Source organism: Trachemys scripta, chromosome 12 (genome assembly GCF_013100865.1).
Source record: "Trachemys scripta elegans isolate TJP31775 chromosome 12, CAS_Tse_1.0, whole genome shotgun sequence".
Lineage (NCBI taxonomy): Eukaryota > Metazoa > Chordata > Testudines > Emydidae > Trachemys > Trachemys scripta.
Window position 1 is genome coordinate 18,530,465 of NC_048309.1, and position 19,445 is coordinate 18,549,909.

Sequence of the window (19,445 nt, forward strand, 5' to 3'; positions counted from 1 at the left end):
AAAAAAAACCCAAAACAAAAACCATTATATCTGTCCAATATTTTTGAATATTAACATTTGATAAGCATGTCTGGTCTGTTAAATATGCATAGGCAGAGATTTCACTCAATTTAATAAAATCACTAAAAATAATAGAGGTGTTATAACGATGCTCCCTCTGTAATATGGTGACACTGTGCTAAATAGAAAGAATGACTCCATTCCTGTATAATGTCTCTTTAAACAAAAGCTCACTATTGTAACGATTGTTTTGTTTCTGATATTTACATGGCAAGGATTTATAAACTTGTTAGAACTTCCTAAATAAATAAATGGTTTTTAAAAAATCAAGTATCCTACGGACTAAATCAAGAAAAGAATCCACATGAAAGTCTTTCAGTGCCCTCTGAATACATCCCAGTGGGCCCAGATATTGGAGGGCATCCAATACAACAGGAAACAGCTCCCACTGCTCTCACACACTTTCAACACCCAAATATACGGACAACGGAGTGCAGGTTTGCATTTTTGTAACTGGCCTAATGTTCATGCTTGGCCTTATTTTAGCATTGATTTAAATATGTATTTGTATTCAAACTCCTCAGGGCAGGAGACCATCTTTTATTTTGTCATATACTTTACTGAGCACATTACTTTAATATTTATAACAACAATGCTTCTGACATTTCGCAGTCAACAGGAACAGACAGCCTATGATTTAATATACCACAGTATTACTAACACTTTCTATAGACAAACTAATATTTTACAGTATTGCCAAATCATGCAATTTTATCACCAGTCTTGTGATATTTGGTATTTTTGTTAAAGCCCCTGTTACTGGAATAATGTGACTGTGAGAATCTCATCTTTCATTTTAATAAAACTCAATTTTTCTAGCCCTCATGTTAGTGGAGAAAAGCATTGGAACAAACTTTAATGGTTTAAAAGCCAGAAGGCAAATAAAAAGAATCAAAAATTATTTAAAGTCTAGTCATTTATAAGCCATTCTCATGATTTTTGAATGGTTGGGCTTGGCAAAACTGATTGTACATGTCCCACCACAAGTTCTGAATTTCCCAAAGTGTTGGCTTGTTTGCCTTAGTCACCTCTTATGATTCCAGACCATTTCCCTATGTTTATGTACATCCTGTTTTTTCTTGCCTCAGGCCTGTAGGTTAAACAAGATAGACAGTTTTCCATGTAAATAAAATGCCCATCTTTCTTTGCGCAAAGCTACCTGGCACCCCTTCTTTCTATACACCCTCCCTGAGACTCTCAATCCCCACACCTGCCTCGTGGTCAGACAGAGCAAAAGAGGGATGTCCATTCATTAACAGAGGCCATAACTGGACGATGATCCTCTGTACACTTCCTGCAATTAACGTGTGAAAGAGATTGGAGGAAGATAGACCAGAGGATGCATCAGCACTTTCTGGTTGATTAATCCAAGGTATGCTTGGGACTAAACTTCCCAAGAAAATTTAGTGTATATAAAACAAACAACCCAACTCAGCCAACCGTGAATGTTTGTTACAAAGTAAAGGGAAAATTCCCTTAGGAGACACAGTCTGAGGTTTGAAAGATAACTTGGAAGTAAGAGCAGAGCTGATCCTTGTTCTCCGATTGAATATAGTGAAGTAGCACTTGAAAGAGACTGGACTTGAAATGAAACAAACAAAAAAGTCTGGTTTGAAAGCAAAAAAAAAAAAAAGTGTTTCTTTTAAAACGTTGTGAAATGCTGCACTGCAGTGTGTAACACTAACAGCATTTTAAACACTGGACGTCACAATGCAACATAATAAAGGCACAACTGCAAGGATACACAGGGAGGTGGATGCTTGGAGTCCTTCAAAACAAGGATAACATTCTCCTCAGACACTCACATGGAGGCTCTGTCTTCAAATAGCCTGTTCTCCATACGTGCACCAAAACACTGCATCCAACCTCAAGCACTCAAAAATCATGAGATTTAAAATAATAAATAAATAAATTTTGGACTATTTTCCTTCTGGTTTTTTAGTCGTTAAGGTTCATGTTATCTTGTTTCTCTACATGCTTATTTACAATAAAACACCTCAAATCTCACAAAATAGCATGACTCCAGGAGTTAGTGCATTAAGAAAAACACCAAGTGCCAAGAGATTTGCAAAATACCCTGAGAAGTGGCAACACTGACACATGCACCAAAGTACTCCATCTCATGCTGTCAATCTGCGGAGGATTTCATCCAAAAAATCATCTGTTTCTCTTATATCATTACTATTTTATCTAGTACTTAATGAATATTAGAAGGTGAATAATACTTTGAGAAGCTAATCCAGCTACCAGATCTTCATAGTTTAAGTGGTCATAGACATCACTGGGATGCAAAATTCAAAGTAGAACAAAAACTCTTCATCCAATGAAGAGTTTCTGCTCATTCAGAAAGATCAGGTCTGTTTCACTTGTGGAAGTGAACAGTAGAAAGAATCATCTATGGCAATGCTGCATTCCTATATGCAGAGGACTTTCTAAGGAGAAAGTTCTCTCACCTATCAGACTCTATGGAAAACTATTGTCTTGTCAACACACAAGTTGTATCACTTTAACTACAATAGTTAAAGCACTGCAACTCCCTAGTGTGGATGCAGTTGTGTCACTATAAAGGTGTTTTATACCATAATAGTTATTCTCATACAAAGCATAGGAATAAACTATGCTTGCATAAATTACCTTTATACCAGCATAACTGTGTCCATATTATGGCTTTTACTGATATGACTTTTTGATTTTTTTTTAACTGAAATAATTAGACCCCTCACTGAAATAGTTATACTGGTAAAACTTTTAAGTGTAAACCAGGCTTAAAAGCCACTGACAGAGCAGAGCAGAAAATGGGAAAATGTTCTGCTAAAGTTTTCAAACCTTTTTTTGTCAACATTTCAAACTTTCCCAGCCACTGAACTTGTTTTCAAACAGAAAGTAAACATTTCTACTTTCACAGATACCAAGGTTTTACTTTGGCCTTGTCTACACTGCAGAGTGTTGTCAACAAAAGTTATTCTGCTTTAATTAAACACTTTAATTAAACCGCTGTTGCATGTCCACACTATGCTCCTTGTGTTAGCAGAGTGCATCCACACTAGCAGCTCTTGCATCGACACAGAGAGCAGTGCACTGTGGGTAGCTATCCCACTGTGCAACTGGCCGCAGAGTGCTTTGGAAAGGGTTTGCAATGCCTCATGGGGCAGGTAAAGTGTCACATGATGCAGGTTTCTCAATCCCATCCTTCCATGGGAATCCTACTAAATTGCTAGTTGCTTTTCAACTGAAGTGTGGAGGGGTCGGAGAGAGAATGTGTGACAGGAAGCTTCGGGGTGGGGGGGGTGTTGGGGGAATGTGAGTGTATTGGCATGTTGTCTCTAAGTTCAGACAGCTCCTGCCTGTCTGCCTCTGTGTTCATAGTGCGGGAGACAGCACCATTCCATGTTAATGATTTGCTCTTTGTTGCTGGAGCTGAGCAGCATGTTTAGCTGTCAGAACTTTCCGGAGCTTTGAAATGGGAGCGATGCATGCCTGTGTAGCAGGCATGCAGGGCAGCCGAGTTCAAAACAGTGAATAGAGCTGACACGGCAGGCATTGTGGGATACTGGGAGAGGCCAGTTATGGTGATATAACGAACGGCAGCCTCTACACTGATGCTTTGTCACTCTAGGTTTGCCGCAAAAAACTTTATGCCTCTCGTCGAGGAGCTTTTATTTTGTCACCAAAACTGAAGAGTTTTGTTGCCAAAAGTGGCATTGCAGTGTGTATACCTCCACTGTTTCGTCACCGAAAGCTGCCTTTTGGTGACAAAACTCTGCAGTGTAGACAAGGCCTTTGCTATTGCAGGCACGTGTTCTTCACTGGACGTCCCAAGCGCTCATGTTGGCTAAACCTGCATTTGTGACTGTGTAAAGAGGACTCTGTCTGTTTCTTCTTCATTTCTTTAATTTAGGGTTGGCAACTTTCTAATCTCAGAAAACAAATCACCCTTGCCCCATCCTCTGCCCTTTCTCTGAGGCCCCACCCCCACTCACTCCACCCCCCCTCCCTCTGTCACTCGCTCTCCCCCATCCTCGCTCACTCACTCATTTTCACCAGGGTGGGGATTGGGGTGCCAGGTGTGGGAGGGGGTGAGGGCTCTGGCTGGAGGTGTGGGCTCTGGGGTGAGGCCAGGGATGAGGGTTTTGGGGTGTAGGAGGGGGCTCCAGGCTGTGGCCAAGGGGTTCGGAGTGTGGGAGGGGACTCCAGGCTGGGACAGGAGGTTGGGGTGCGGGAGGGGGTGAGAGCTCCAGCTGGGGATGCGGGCTGGGCATGATGGGGTTTGGGGTACAAGAGGGGGCTCCGAGCTGGGGCCGAGGAGTTTGGAGGGCAGGAGGGGGCTCAGGGCTGGGGCCGGGGTTGGGGTGCGGGCTCCAAGTGGTCCTTACCTCAGGTGGCTCCTGGAAAGCAGCAATATGTCCCTCTGACTCCTAGGCCGCAGTTCCCGGCCAATCGTTGTGCAGCCGGTGCTCGGGGTGGAGACAGCACGCACAGCCCTCGTGACCACCCCTTCACCTAGGAGCCAGAGAACATGCTGGCCTTTTCCAGGAGCCACGCAGAGCCAGGCAGGGAGCCTGCCAACCCGTCTGCGCCGGCAGCAGCGTCAACTGGACTTTTAACGGCCCAGTCAGCAGTGCTGATCGGAGCCGCGAGGGTCCCTTTTCAACCTGGGTGTTACCTTCATCCTTTGGACAAAGCACAGTGAGGGAGCAGTACTGGATAACACAGGGTTCAACATCAGGGACTTGATCCTTCAAGATTCTGAGTACTCTGACCCCCTCCAACAAAATGTTTGCTAAGCCCCATTGCAGTCAACAGAGCTACATATGGCTGTAAAGCTAAGCACATGTGTAAGTGTTTGCAGGACTGGTGCCTTACCCCTCTCATTAAAATGTATCTTTTAAGGTTTCACAGAGTTAAGCAATCACACTAAAAGAGAGAAATTAAGAAGTTTAGGGAAGTGAGGCCCTCTCTATACATGTGATTAGCCCCGATTCTGCCATGCAGAGCCAGAATCCAGTGCAGCTTCACCAGAGCAATCCCTAAATCTAGACAATTAAACCTGTGATTTCAGGAGCGTACCTCCATTTCAAGCACAAGTGACCTCAGCCAGTGCAAATCACAACTTTCCTTGTCTATGGTTGGGGGTTTGTTCGCACCAGCACAGCGATATCTGTGTCTGAGTCCCAAATACAGCTGGACAAGGCATGAGATTATACAAATCTCATCTGCAAATAGGTTAAAAAAGAGAGTTAATAGAGTCAAAAAGGCATAGAAAAGCTGTTCGAGATGGCAGACTGTGCAGTGGAGAAGGCTCTTGCAGCAGCAATACAGAGACAGTGTGAAGGTACAGAAAAGAAGCCAGCACTAGACAAGAAGAGGGAAGAGAGAGCTGAGGAGAGAGTGAAAGGTCCCTAGGGTTGGCTGTAGAAAATCCACAGAGGAAGGGTAAATAGATGGAGCAGCCTTTTCATTTTTGGGAAGTTAGGCACATTATTTGTACAGAGAGAACCCGTTTCCAGATGTGTGCTCCTTCCAGGGGGTCTGAGTTTTTGTTTGCAAACAGAACAATAGTAGTAGAACTTCAATTTTCCTTTGGCTACTTTGGCAATTGAGAGTAGGAGGAGGGGGGGCGGGGCTGGATGGTTTCTGAGCACCAAGAGGAATGAAGAATGTGTAACTCAGTGAAAGTTGGGCCATTAGGTGGAACAAAGGCCAAAGTGAAACATTTTCCAGGAAGTTTGGTGTCAGAATGTTTTACCTTGGGGAAGGGAGGCCCGCTGCAGGGAGTGCCGAGGGCCGCCTTTCTTCTCAGATGATAGCTTAGGTTTGTTGTGGGTTTGAATGTGCACAGGTTACCCATAACCATTCATACCAGCCAGCTCCAAAGGGACAACTCTTGATTCACATGTTCATGATGCATCATTTATGCAGATTTCCCATGGCAGTTTGCACTGAAAAAGGAAAGCAGCAGAACACACTTGCTCAAAATATAGAGCACCTCTGTTCATCAACCCACAGAAAAGAATGCATATGAGAAAGGGAGGTGTTCCAAACTAAACACAAGGCAGGTTTATTCTTATACAAGAGAGAGTATATAATAGTCTACACTAAGAAGCAGTGTAGTCCAGTGGCTCATGCATTAGACTAGGACCCAGGAAACTTGGGTTCTATTCCCTACTGTGCCATTGATCAGCCCTATGATACTGGACAAGTTCTTCACCTCTGTTATCTTTTCTTCTCATCGTGTGTCTTGTTTCTTTGGATCGTAGATCCCTTGGACAAGCACCATCTCTTACACAGGTATGTGCACAAGCAGCCCCTGGCCCCTAGTTACCACTCTAGTACAAATAAAAATAAAGAAAAAGAGCCACATTCCCCCAAAGGCTGCAGTGTATCTTTAACCTAATTCAAGGCAGATTCATTTCATTCTTGCAATCTACCCTGCTTCTATGGACCTATTTACCGTGCTGTTTAATAAACACAAGTATTTGCTGCAGCAATATTGGGGAAGGTGTGGTACATGCTGTCAGTCCAATATAGAGCAGCTGCTTAAGAAGCACACTCAGTAATTATTGAAGAAAATGTTGCTTTCAAGCGAGCATTCCGCTGAGTGCTTCTCAGGAACAATGCTCTACAACTTCTTCCCATTCACACAACACAGCTTGACGAAGGAGGGCAATTTTGTGGCTAAAGTGAATAAATGGGCTTCAAGATAAGTAGGCTCTGACACAAGCTCTCTGTGCGACTCTGGCTAAGTCACATCACCTTTCTGTACTTCAGTTTCCTCTTCTGTGAAATGGAGGTAATATCTCCCTGAATTACAGGGATGCTGGAATGGTTACTTGTTTGTAAAGCACTTCAGGATTCTTGGATGAAAGGTGCTACAGAAATGCAAACATCAGTTTGTTTTGAATAATCCTTGATGCAGTGCCTGTCAAATTGCTTTAGTGAAATTAAGGGTGGCGGATCTTACATAGTAGAAGTTATAGAAAACCATGGTATAAATATATTAAATGTTAAATAAATGTGAGGTGTTAAAGAAAGTCAGTGACATACCAAACAGTAGTATACATAGGCTGCTGCCAGAATTTTAACCACCATGGCTGAGATTTTCAAAGGAGTCAAAGGGAATTTCAGTGGGAGCTGAGGAAAAAACTCCCTTCAGATTCTTTGAAAATCTCAGCCCATTTGTCTAGATGTGCTTTAAGACATCTGTGGCTGGTCTGTGCTCCCTAGGGTGTCCAGATGTCCCGATTTTATAGGGACAGTTTCGATTTTTGGGTCTTTTTCTTATATAGGATCCTATTACCCCTCACCCCCGTCCCGATTTTTCACACTTGCTATCTGGTCACCCTAGTGCTCCCATGATTGCTCCCACTGGTGGAGCAGACCTGCTAGGGGTAGTAATGGTGGGTTATTTTAGGGGGAAATGCTAGGGTAGATAACCTGTCCAGGTATAGTTCCTGCTCTTGGTGCTTACTGGGACAAATCACGAATGCTGGTGATTTGGCGTGTTCAGTGGCGGACTAGCCACTGGACCGATGGGGCCCCAGCCAATTGGGGTGGCCCAGAAAAATAAGCACCTCCACTCCCCGACCCATTCCACCCACCTGCTGCTCCTGCTGGGGAGCAAGGTTGGGGCGCAGGGGCTTTCCCCGTTCTGCCCACCCACTGCTCCTGCTGGGCAACTGGGTCGGGGCGTGGGAAACCCCTGTGCCCCCACCCCAGTCCCTGGCAGGAGCGCCGGGCAGGGCAGGGGGGGGGGCAGGACAAGCCCCTACACCCAAGCCAAGGGAGTTTGCCCAGCAAGAGCGCAGAGAAGGCGAGGGTGGGGGAATTGCAGGCAGAAGGGATGGGGAGGGACCCCCACTTGCTCTGGCCCAAGGCCCCACAAAACTATAATCCACCTCTGGGCCTGTTTCTTCTTAGTTGTACTGGAAAAGTTTTTATCACCTATGAAAGTCATTGTGGATTTCATCATTAGCCTGAGAGTGGCTTTATCAGAAATCTGTCCAAAACCTCGAATAAAACAATTTATTACAAAAGGAAAGTAACAAAACAGAACATTCCTCTAGATGGCCCAAGGTAACAAGGTGTCACAACTTAGTTTCTGCTTACAGCTCTGTCACTGGCTGATTGTGTAGCCTTGGGAAACTCACCCAACCTCTATGCCTACATTAATGCTTCTGTAAAACACAGAAAACACAGTATCTCTAAAATTAGCTCTTTAGTGCAAGTCCTCTTATTCATTTTATGAAATTTTTTGGTCAAAAAGATATATATCACTGGACTTGTTCTGTAAAAATATCTTTAAAGCATCTGACTTGCTTTTTGGCAGTTTTCAGAGTCAGCAGCTACCCCACCCAACTACTGAGGCAGGATAGGGCTGTCCTTTTAAGGGCAGGCCTAATCCAGCACATCCCTGCTCCAAATTCTGGCCCTTTAAAAGCACTGGCATTCTGGGATCTGTAGTCCTCCCAGCAAGGCATGCTGGGAAAAAGCTGTAGGGAATATAAGCAGCACCTGATCCTCTACAGAGGTAGAAGATAGCAGGGAAGTTCCAGCTCCAACCCAGAGAGTGATGGAAGAAAAGAGATCTGGAAAAGGCCTGTGAAGACAGAGTATAGAAAGATCTTGGGGAGGTGTGAAGGAAAAGACCTAGGGAAATAGTGTTGGTGTAGCCTGGAGGCTTGATGATGCTTATGGCCCCCAAGGCCAGAGCTTCTGGAGAGGATGGGAGAAAGTCTTCCTTATTCCCTTGCTACAAAGGAGGAGACCAGGACAGGTCCTCAGGGTGAAAGACTATTGTGCCTGGGGAGGGCTGTTTTATTTGGTTTGGACTCATCCTTGCCCTGGAAAGGGTGTGTGATGAGGAACACTTGCCCCACACTGGAAGGAGAAGGGTTGTGGGTTGAGGAAGCCATGTCCCCTTTACCTTACTGGGCATACTCCAGGTGCACTGGTATAAGAGGGAGCAGCTCAGCTCAATTGGGACTGACTGCTGGGGAGGAAGGATGTGCCCCGTTGGCTCCAGCTGAGGATCCCCTGAAGCCAGAGATCCCCTGAAGGCACCTACAGGACCCTGGTGTGTCAGGAGTTGCCAGGGACAGTAGAGATGCCTGGACTGTAGCAATGGGAACTGGTCGGAAGCAGCCCAGGGGAATTAGATAGTGGTTCGGTTAGTGAGCTGGTGTTTTAAGTCAGCGTGTTTTGGTCAGAAACTCCCCAATGACTCAGTGGCATGTGGCCCTGCTGCTACCAGGGCCTTTGGCTGGAGTCCAGTGTAGAGGGAGGGCCTGGACCCCCCCACACCAGGGCTGCCTCCCCCTCCTTGTGTGTGGCAACCCCCTTCCCAACTGACTTTGGCTGCTAGGACAACAAAAATGGCAACAAAAATGATTAGGGGTCTGGAGCACATGACTTATGAGGAGAGGCTGAGAGAACTGGGATTGTTTAGTCTCCAGAAGAGAAGAATGAGGGGGGATTTGATAGCAGCCTTCAACTACCTGAACGGGGGTTCCAAAGAGGATGGAGCTCGGCTGTTCTCAGTGGTGGCAGATGACAGAACAAGGAGCAATGGTCTCAAGTTGCAGTGGGGGAGGTCCAGGTTGGATATCAGGAAAAACTATTTCACTAGGAGGGTGGTGAAACACTGGAATGCGTTACCTAGGGAGGTGGTGGAGTCTCCTTCCTTGGAGGTTTTTAAGGCCCGGCTTGACAAAGCCCTGGCTGGGATGATTTAGCTGGGAATTGGCCCTGCTTTGAGCAGGGGGTTGGACTAGATGACCTCTTGAGGTCCCTTCCAACTCTGATATTCTATGATTCTATGACTTACTGCCCTGTCTTCCTGGGGCAAATGTACTGATTGTGGCTACTAGGCCTTACTGTCCTGCTAAGAGGGTCGAGCCTATTGACTTTGGCCATTGGGCTGAACTATTCAGTTATTAGGGGCAAATACATAGACTCTAGCCATTACGCCTTACCGCCCTGCTGAGAAGGGCAAATATATGGACTTTGGTGGCTAGGCCTTACAGCCCTGCCAACTGGGGCAAATCTATTGATGTTGGGCAGTGGGCCCCACTGCCCTGCAAACCAGGGTGGATTTACTGACTTTGGCCAATAGGCCTCACTGCCCTGCTAAGAAGAGCAAATCTATAGACTGACTATTAGACCTTACTGTCTCGCTAAGAGGGGCGAACCTATTAACTTTGACCATTGGGCAGTACTGCCCAGCTCTGAGGGGCAAATACGTTGACTCTAGCCATTAGGCCTCATTGCCCTGCAGAGAAGGGTGATCCCGTGGACTCTGGCCACTAAACCTTACTGCCCTGTCTCCCAGGGGTGATTGTACTGATTGTAGCTACTAGGCCATGCTACCCCGCAAACAGGGGTGAATCTATTGATGCTGGCCATTGGGCTGCATTGCCCTGTCTCACTGGGGCTAACTTACTGACTATAGCCACTGGGCCTTACTGCCCTGCTCACAGGGACCAATTTGTTGACTCTGGCCATTGGACCGCACTCCCCTGCTAAGAAGGGCAAGTATATTGACTGGGGTTTAGGAGTGTGATGGGGCGCACTTGCCCAGCACTGGACGGGGTCATCTCCAACGCTGTCACAGGAGGACTTTAGTTTGGTGAGAGGGTTAAGTCATCCTACCAACCTGGGGAAGACCATCCTGAAGGGCAATCTGAGACAGTGGATTCATCTCTGTGCCAGAGGGGTAAGATGTACCATTACACTTACTAATACTCTACTTTGGCTAAGGAAACCCCTAATGCTAGTCTTACAGTCGATGCTGTAGGTGATGCCCTGTATATCCAAGGGGAATGCCAGATACGGTAGTGCCTTTAAAACTGAGTTACATTCAGGGACAGCAAGTACAATCTACTGCATTTTAATAGTGTGTCTAAAGACCCTGTACTGTTTTGACTCAGAATAGGAGTCTGGAATTTATGCATCTTACCCATCCCTCAGTTCATGTGAAGAAATTGTGGCAGTCCATTAATATATTATGGAATAGCAAGGAGTATAAACCCCTAGCTCCCAAAAGCTGGTTCTCCTAATTGCTCATTTTCTGTTAATAGTCTGATTTTCTCCCCCCGCCCCCCATGGCTTCCTTGCTGTGGTCTTTGTTAAAGCGTCACTAAATCAGAACTTGTGGTTCAAGTGCATTGAGTATTTGCTGATTAAGCATGTTCATGGGAGCAGTAGAAGGTAAAGTTCTTTTCATAGTTTGAGAATAGTATGGCAGGCAGGTGATTCTCCTGGAGGCTGTTTGACCTTTGTTTGGAAGGATTCTTTCCTCCCACTTCTGCAAGACTAAAGAAGTCCATTCCACTGGGAGTCAAGAAACCTGGATCCCTGTCCTGGTTCTGCAGATGACTTGCTGTGTAACCTTGGTCAAGTCATTTAGCCTCGCTGTGCCTCTGTTTCCCTGCCTGTAAAATGGGCATAATCTTCCATCCATCTTTGTAAATGTTTTGGATGAAATTGCTGTTTTACTGTTAAGGATTACTGTAATAGTGAGTGCACAAAAATGTAGACTGTTCTGTGTGAATCATGGATTTAGTGCTTAGAAAATCTGCTATCATGTCCATTCAAACTAGACAGACCTATTGCCTTACCTTTCATTCCCTCCCTGCTTTGAACATCCTTAGTCATGACCCTGGTGGATAAAGCTTTGTATGCTATTTCATAGCAATGGCTTTCAAGATGAATTCGGATACAGTTGGTACTACACCTCTACCCCGATATAACGCTGTCCTCAGGAGCCAAAAAATCTTACCGCGTTATAGGTGAAACCGTGTTATATCGAACTTGCTTTGATCCATCGGCGTGCACAGTTGTCTCCTCCCCCCGTCCCCCGGGAGCACTGCTTTACTGCATTATATCTGAATTCGTGTTATATCGGGTCACATTATATTGGGGTAGAGGTGTATATACTACTAAATAACCCAGCAGGTCCCTCAGAGTGCAAGTCCTGGAGCTAAAGTTAATCTGTCCTTGAATGGCAAGCCCTGAAGCTATTCAAATTTGCTTTCACTGTTTTGATTTAAAATATTTGACCTTCACTAAGACCCATGAATTCCACTCTCAATATATATAATTTTACAGTAAGTGAGCAAGGACTCATTCATCTCCTAGTGTTTCCTAAAATTCAATGAGATTATTTCTCAGTATCTTTTGTATTGGCTTTGAGTCAGGGCAGCAGTTTGGATTCAGCTGAATTCTGTGAAGAAATGTTTAAACTTTTAATAAATCCACGCTAAGAACCTCCAACATTTCTCTGCCACAACCATTCTTATTTATTTGAAGAGAGCATGTGGTCTTTGAGCTGGAGAGTGCACCACCCTCTTTTCTTTATTTAAAAAAAAAAAAAAAAAAATCCTCCCTGTGGTCTTCATATCCTGGGCCAGATAGAACACTACTTGGTTACCAGAAATTGTGGGAGGGACACATTATCTAGAAGTTACAGCAGAGAAGTCTACAGCAGAACAACTCCAGGGTTCTATGCGCAGCTCTGCACCAACTTAGTGGCCTTGTATAAGACATTTAATCACTTCTTCCTCAATTTGCATATGACCTAGCTCAGAATTGTTGTGATTAATTAGAACCATATATGCAAAAATCGCTTGCCTAATTTGCACACTTGAGTGGAATTGTGTGCACAAATTAATGCTGGGTCTTTAGCTGTCCATTTGCACACACTGTTTGGGCATGCAATACTGGCAACTATGCATGCATATCAGGCTTGCAATTTCACAGGAAATTCAGTCGGGCTGCAGATTTGTCATGGCATTCTTATCAAAATCGTGGAGCAGTCATGGTAACTTTAGTAAAAGTCACAGGTTTAATGACTGTTCCATGACTTTCGACTTAAACACAAAATGCCCTTCAAAATCCTAGTACAGTAGTTCCCAAACTTGTTCCGCTGCTTGTGCAGGGAAAGCCCCCGGCGGGCCGGGCCAGGCCAGGCCGGTTTGTTTACCTGCCACGTCCGCAGGTTCGGCTACTCGCGACTCCCACTGGCCGCGGTTCGCTGCTCCAGGCCAATGGGAGCTGCTGGAAGCGGCAGCCAGTACGTCCCTCGGCCCGTGCCGCTTCCAGGAGCTCCCATTGGCCTGGAGCAGCGAACTGCGGCCAGTGGAAGCCGCGATCAGCTGAACCTGCAGATGTGGCAGGTACACAAACTGGCCCGGCCCGCCAGGGGCTTTCCCTGAACAAGCGGTGGAACAAGTTTGGGAACCACTGTCCTAGTAGACTGTCATTATCCTGCTCCATTGCCACCACCTCTTTGCCCCACTAAGGGGGCAGTGACCACCCACAGCAACACCCTCCACCCCACTACCGCAACTCTAATTCCAGCTCGGTGAGAAGGGGAGACCCTTGGGGTGGGCAGGGTGGGGCTGGAAAGCAATCCTGCTCCCCACAGTGACAGCTGCTCGGTCCCAGGGTTGAGCGCAAGCCTGCCCTGCACTCACCTCAGCATTGGCAGCGATGGCTCCTGTGCCCCACAGAGGGTTGGCAGAGCCAAACCTGAGCAACGCTGCAACCCCATGCACCAGGTTGCAACACCTGGAGTAGGGAGCCAAGCCCAGCAACATGAAACACAGGAGCTGCCGCTGCAGGATGAGTGCATGGTGGGCTTGCTCTCCAACCCCCTCTCCCCTCCTCACCAGGCCAGTCAGGCTTGCCTTCAGGAATGGAAGTCACAGTATCCATGACTTTTTCATCACCATGACAAACCTGTAGCCCTAATCATGAGCTTCCATCCTTTCATTTGGAGCTTCCATCCATTCTAATTCTTATTTTTAAATCAGAACTTCATTACCTAAGTGAATGTCTTGTCTAGAATATGTAGCCGTGCAAAAACAAATATTTATTAGTGCCGGTATTGTCAGTGGCAGAATTCTGGAGCATGAGTGGGGTGATGGTCACCTGGCATTACAATGGGATTGCCTTGATCCATATTGGGAGGTGAGAAAACAATGCACTATTCTTTCCTTTGTAAGCGAGCACATCGTGTGTAAGCAGAGACAAGTAGAGCATAACACAACTGTGTGTTTGGTGGGGAGAGCTCCATTAGATCAATAGCTCCCCTCGTGCTGTTCTTCCCATAGTGACTCACTGGAAGCCGTTTGATTCACATTGCGTCTCTGATGGGCCTTGTACTGATCTCGCATCAGTTTTTGGAGTAGCAGCCAAACAAATTATTTCATTGGCTATGTCTTCATGAGAGACCTTATGGTGGCACAGCTGTACCGATGTTCTATGCCAACAGGAGAGGGCTCTCCCATCAACATAGCACTAGGCACACTGACATAATTGGCAGTGTAACTTATGTTGCTCAGGGGTGTGCGTGTTTTTTTTCCACACCCCCGGGTGATATAAGTTATACCAACATAAATGGCAGTGTAGACATGGCCTTAAGTTGGTGTTGGTGAGAGCAGAATCAGGAAGCAGTGAGCTTTAAATTCATTCTTAACGTACCCGGGAAAGGTTTCACCGGCCTGATCACTGATGATAGTGTCAACCAGCGAGCTCTTGGGGCACAGTCTGCAGTGACACTACTGCCCCAACCACTGCTAAATGCCAAAGCTCAGAAGATCCAAAAAGGAGAGGACAAAACTAGAAAAACCAACAACAAATATTCCAGGCTGACATAGTACACACAACTGAGCCTGTTCCTCTTTGTAAAGTCCGTTCTGATAAAGAATGGTACTTCCAGAAGGTGGTATTACTAAACAAAATCAAAGAGGATCTGAATAACCTACAAAGATTGCAGGGATACAAACACCTGAACTGGTTCTTTTCTGTAAGGATTGCATTTAAATAGTTTAATTAGCTTTCTTATTCTTTTTCCACCTTTTCCCCATGCAAAAGGCCAACAATGCATCTTACAAACAGAACGCAAAGCAGTAACCAAAATGATGTTTGAAGAGGCTACAGCTCTCAATTACAGTAACAGACAAGGTGCTGGCAGTTTAGCCACTTAGCCCAAGGAATTTTATTACTAGCTACTAGGTTTCTCTGACAAAAGGTGTTACCAGAATACAGGTCACTAGTGAAGTCTAGCGCATAAGAAAACCATCCTTTTGGCAGCAGATATTCACTTTCACTTCCACACCAAATTGAACCTACAGAAAGCCTCTAGCTGGCTGTTAGCCAACCAAACCTTTGTGCAGAATCACAATTCACAGTGGATTGGGTTTACTCAAAGAAAATACAGATTTGTATGGAACAAAGAGAACGCATAGGTCTGAATTAGTCTCTCTTTTCAGGAGTTCTTTACAAGGGAATGTTGTACTGATGGATGGTGCTGAACCAGTGGAGACTGATGTTCTTTTAAAAATCCATATAACATCTTTAGAACTGACAACAGTGCAAGTCTTTCAGTCTGCTCTCAGTATTTTTTCACTGCTCTCCAGTTATTTTCCATGCTCATTGCAGGGGAGTGGGGTGGTGGTTTTTGTGATGTGGACATCTGCTTGGAACAGGACTGATCCCACCAGTTTATTTCACATGGACAACCAGACTATCTGATAACTTTCATTCACTACTAATCTGTTGTACATTTGCACCAGGACCTCCAGAATGACAGCTCTATATTCCATCCCAAATTCCCATGTTGTCTCCTAAGGGCTCAAATTCTGGCTGCCAGGTGAAGATGGGCACAAGTCAGAAATGGGGGCCTGCGGTGCAGAAGGTTTTTCACCCTGAATCTGGGCTACCACCAAAGCCAGAATAGCAGAGCCTTGCAGGCACATTCCAAAGCAGGCCTCAAGTATTGAGGCTCATGCATATGTCTGTCTGATCCTCAACGGTAACTATGAAACCCTCACTGTTTTGTTTGTACTTGTTGCAGGAATAATCCTTGCAGGCAGCCATTGCTTGTAGGAATATAGAAGCACAATAAAACCTCCTTTACAGCATGCGTTGGCACATACTTGCAGGGCATTTCCATGGGCAGGCAGAACTTCTTTGTTTTAAACAAACTGACTTAAATCCTCTAGTAACTGCATCCCAATTCCTTCCTTTGTCTCTAATAAACTCGCAAAGCAAAACTGTCCAATCTAGTCATGTGCAATAATGACTATAAACGATTATTACCTTTAGAGGAGCAGTTCTCAACCAGGGGGCTGGGGGCCCGTGAGCAGGTTTTAGGGGGTCCACCATGCAGGTGGCATGACTCACTGGGACCCAGGGCAGAAAGCCAAAGCCCCACTGTGCAAGGCTGAATCTGGGGGCCCTGAGCAACTTAGCTTTGTATGGGGCCCTAGAATCCTCATCTCAAAGCCCATTTCTGGTTCCTCAAAGATTTCTCCTCCCTGCCCCACCTACCAATCAATGTAACAGCTATCCTTGGAAACGCTGTTTCAGCTTTCAACATAGTCTTTGGCAATGAAGCTCATCATCTGTGAGGCCTGCTGTCGCTTACCTGTCAGGGATCCAATGCCAGATCAACTGGAGTCAGCCATCACTTGCAAACCCAAGGCTGAAGGGATTCAAAATCCTGAACAGACAGATTCATTCACCAGTCTCCAAAGTAGTTGCAATCCAAGAAAACTCTTTGCAAGTACAGCAAAATGGCAGCTCTCTAGTATCCGGTCAAATTATTTCAGAAAAAGCTTCATCCTCTATATTCAGTGGGGAATGTGAATGAACAGATAAATGCAAACTAACTTCTCCTTAGCTATTATGAGGGAAAGTCTGCACCGTCTGCCACTAGGAAGGTGACTTGCCCTAGACTTAAATCTCAAATTTTTGATCTATGGCATCACGGTCTTGAAGTAAGTTCTCCAAGACATGTGCAGTGTTGATGGTTGAGTAACAATTTGACAGCACAAAAAAAGGCAATCATCATAGGGATTATACATGGCAATAAAACAAATAAAATGCCAACCCCAACTCATTAGATTTCTTTCTCTCACCTAGTTTTGTTCCCCTTGCAGTGTAATACCTGACCACTACAGGGAAAAGAACTAAATAACCATCCCTTTTGGCTACTAACATTTGACATCTAAACTGAAATGGCCACCATATAACTAGTCCATCTGCAAGCATTGTGCAAGGATACCTTTTCTTTATCCCTGTATTTCACTGACATGAGCCACCGCAAACTAACCAGTACTCATGCTAAGCATTGAGCAGGAATCTCCAGGACCCAAAACCTGGTCTTGTGCTCAAAAGAAAGCACAACAATTCATCTCTCTCACCCCAAGCAAGAGTAGAGGTTTGGCAATCCTGCTGAAGCAAAGCAAAAGGCACAATGTTTAATGCTGTTTCACTCACATGAGGAAGTTGAAGGGGGAAAAATGAAATAGATACAATCTGAGAGTCTTTTCTGAGCCTACTCCACTTTAACAGCTCTGTATTGTAGCATTACAAGGATTCCCAACAACTCCTCATTCAACACTGATCTCAAAACGCACCCTCAGCAAAATGCTATTTGGGGCAAAGTTTTGGGGAAAAGTTTTATGCCATCTCAATTGGTCTAAAATGCAGTATTCAGAAACGGCAGCCTGATGAATGGTTCAGGCGTTAGCCTAGGACTTCAGTCCTAGGTTCAATTCCCTGCACTGCCACAGACTACCTGTGTAACCTTGGGCAAGTCACTTAGTCTCTCTGTGCTTCAGTTTCCCCATCTGTAAAATAGGGATAATAGCACTGCCCTGCCTCACAAGGATGCTGTGATGGCATATACATTCATTGTGATACTCTCAGATACTAAACTGATGGGTTGGCATAAGTACTGTAGATGAAGGGCCTCAAAACCAATAGCATTTTCATGGTGACTGTCCATTTGTGTCTGTGCCTTATTATGCTTTTACAGATGGAGGTGCATTCTCCTAATCTGTCTGCCAAAGAGAGACATGGAGGCAGAGAAGGATTATAAACTCAGGAGTTCGTAGCTCCTATCTCAGTCCACTAGACTGCATTCCCCTCTCCTCTGCCGCCACCTCATAAAAGCAAAATTTTTCTCTCAAATCTCCCTGTGGCTTTCGAAGTCTGCTTTCCCAACCATTCTGATCTGATGTGTCTAGAATTGACCTTAGAAATGCTGTGCATCTTCCAGCATCAGTAAATTTTTCCATGTTGAAAATTAATAGACTTAGAAGAATTCGATTTTTTTTTCAACTAAACAAAGTAAATGTTGGGAAACATCAATTTCATTGTACACACACAAACCAATAACAAAAATTTCCATCAATCTAAATTTACATTTAGGCAAAGTAAAAGAAGTGCTGCTTAAGAACTTAGTAGAGTCTGATTTAAGAATATTTACTTTGTATATTTTGTATGTGATGTTGACAATTTGTGTTTTAGTGGTTATAAAACGTTGTGCACCTCAACATCTACAGTCATTAAATATTTTTCTGCAACTGTGAAAATGTAAATAAATTGAAAAAAAACATAAATAAACATGGATATTATCTGTTAAAATTATTAAAAAATAAATATCAAATTCTGCCAAGCCTAAATATTAAGCATAACCAATGTCTTAACCCCTAGGACAGCTGCTAGTCTTATACGCTGGTAGCAGGAAGATTATGTAGGTCTATCTGTAGGTTTCTCATTCCCTGGGAGCCTAGCGACTAATGCATTCATTTCATAGTTGTTTATTTAGGTTTGGAATCCAGATGCTAGAACTAGGGAACTGGTTCCATTTAATGTGAGCTCCTGGTATGGGTCTCAAGTGACATCTTGAAATCCTGGGTTTGGTTCCTGGCGTAATTCCTGAATGTTAATGGATAACATTGGAGGCACATGTTTCGAAATATTGAGAAAGACAATGAGGATTCCCACATGAAGCCTTTCCCAACCCAAACAAATCTATTAACGAAAGACCCTCTTGCTCCCCCTAATTCTGGGCTGGGGAATCCTTTCCTTAAGAGTGCTGTCAGAGGGAAGCAGAAAACCCTAATCTGACTACAATTATACAGAGATGGTTTTAAAAACATCTCCCTCTTTCAGACATCGCCCTAATTATAACTAAACATTGTGGCATGACTGTGTGTTTATCATTATAGATGGCACATATATACTTTGAAAAAACAAAACAGAACAACAGTTTATTTACATAACATAAAACCTACCCAAAGCAGCAGTAGCTGCATTTCTCTGTCCTCCTACCCTACCATGTGGTCCATTTGCTTCGAAATACTCACACACCCCTTGATGTGCAATTATAATCAGGGATCTGACTTAAAAAAATAGTTTGATGCTGAGGACACTTAAATTTTCCTACACCAAAAACTTAAGCTCAGATTTTTCCATAAACGAAGCTGAGTCATGGATATTTTTTTAAGTCATTTATGAAGCACAATGCAATATATTTCTAATCCTGCTCTATAAAATGTGACCAGTGCTATGCAAAGCACTAGAACTAGTTC

General features: G+C 44.6%; 1 protein-coding gene across 4 annotated transcripts in view; it reads right to left on the reverse strand.

Annotated features, from left to right (window-relative positions):
* The window catches only part of EYA2 (EYA transcriptional coactivator and phosphatase 2), a 153,113-nt gene that overhangs the window by 106,944 nt on the left and 26,724 nt on the right, over nucleotides 1-19,445 (reverse strand). The window contains exon 1 of one of the 4 annotated variants that reach the window (XM_034787159.1): nucleotides 5,807-5,890. The exons of the other annotated variants lie outside the window; for them this stretch is intronic. The gene's annotated coding sequence lies outside the window, so the exon portion shown is untranslated. Of the gene's footprint in view, nucleotides 1-5,806; nucleotides 5,891-19,445 lie in introns of those variants that run through there. 4 annotated transcript variants of the gene reach the window in all.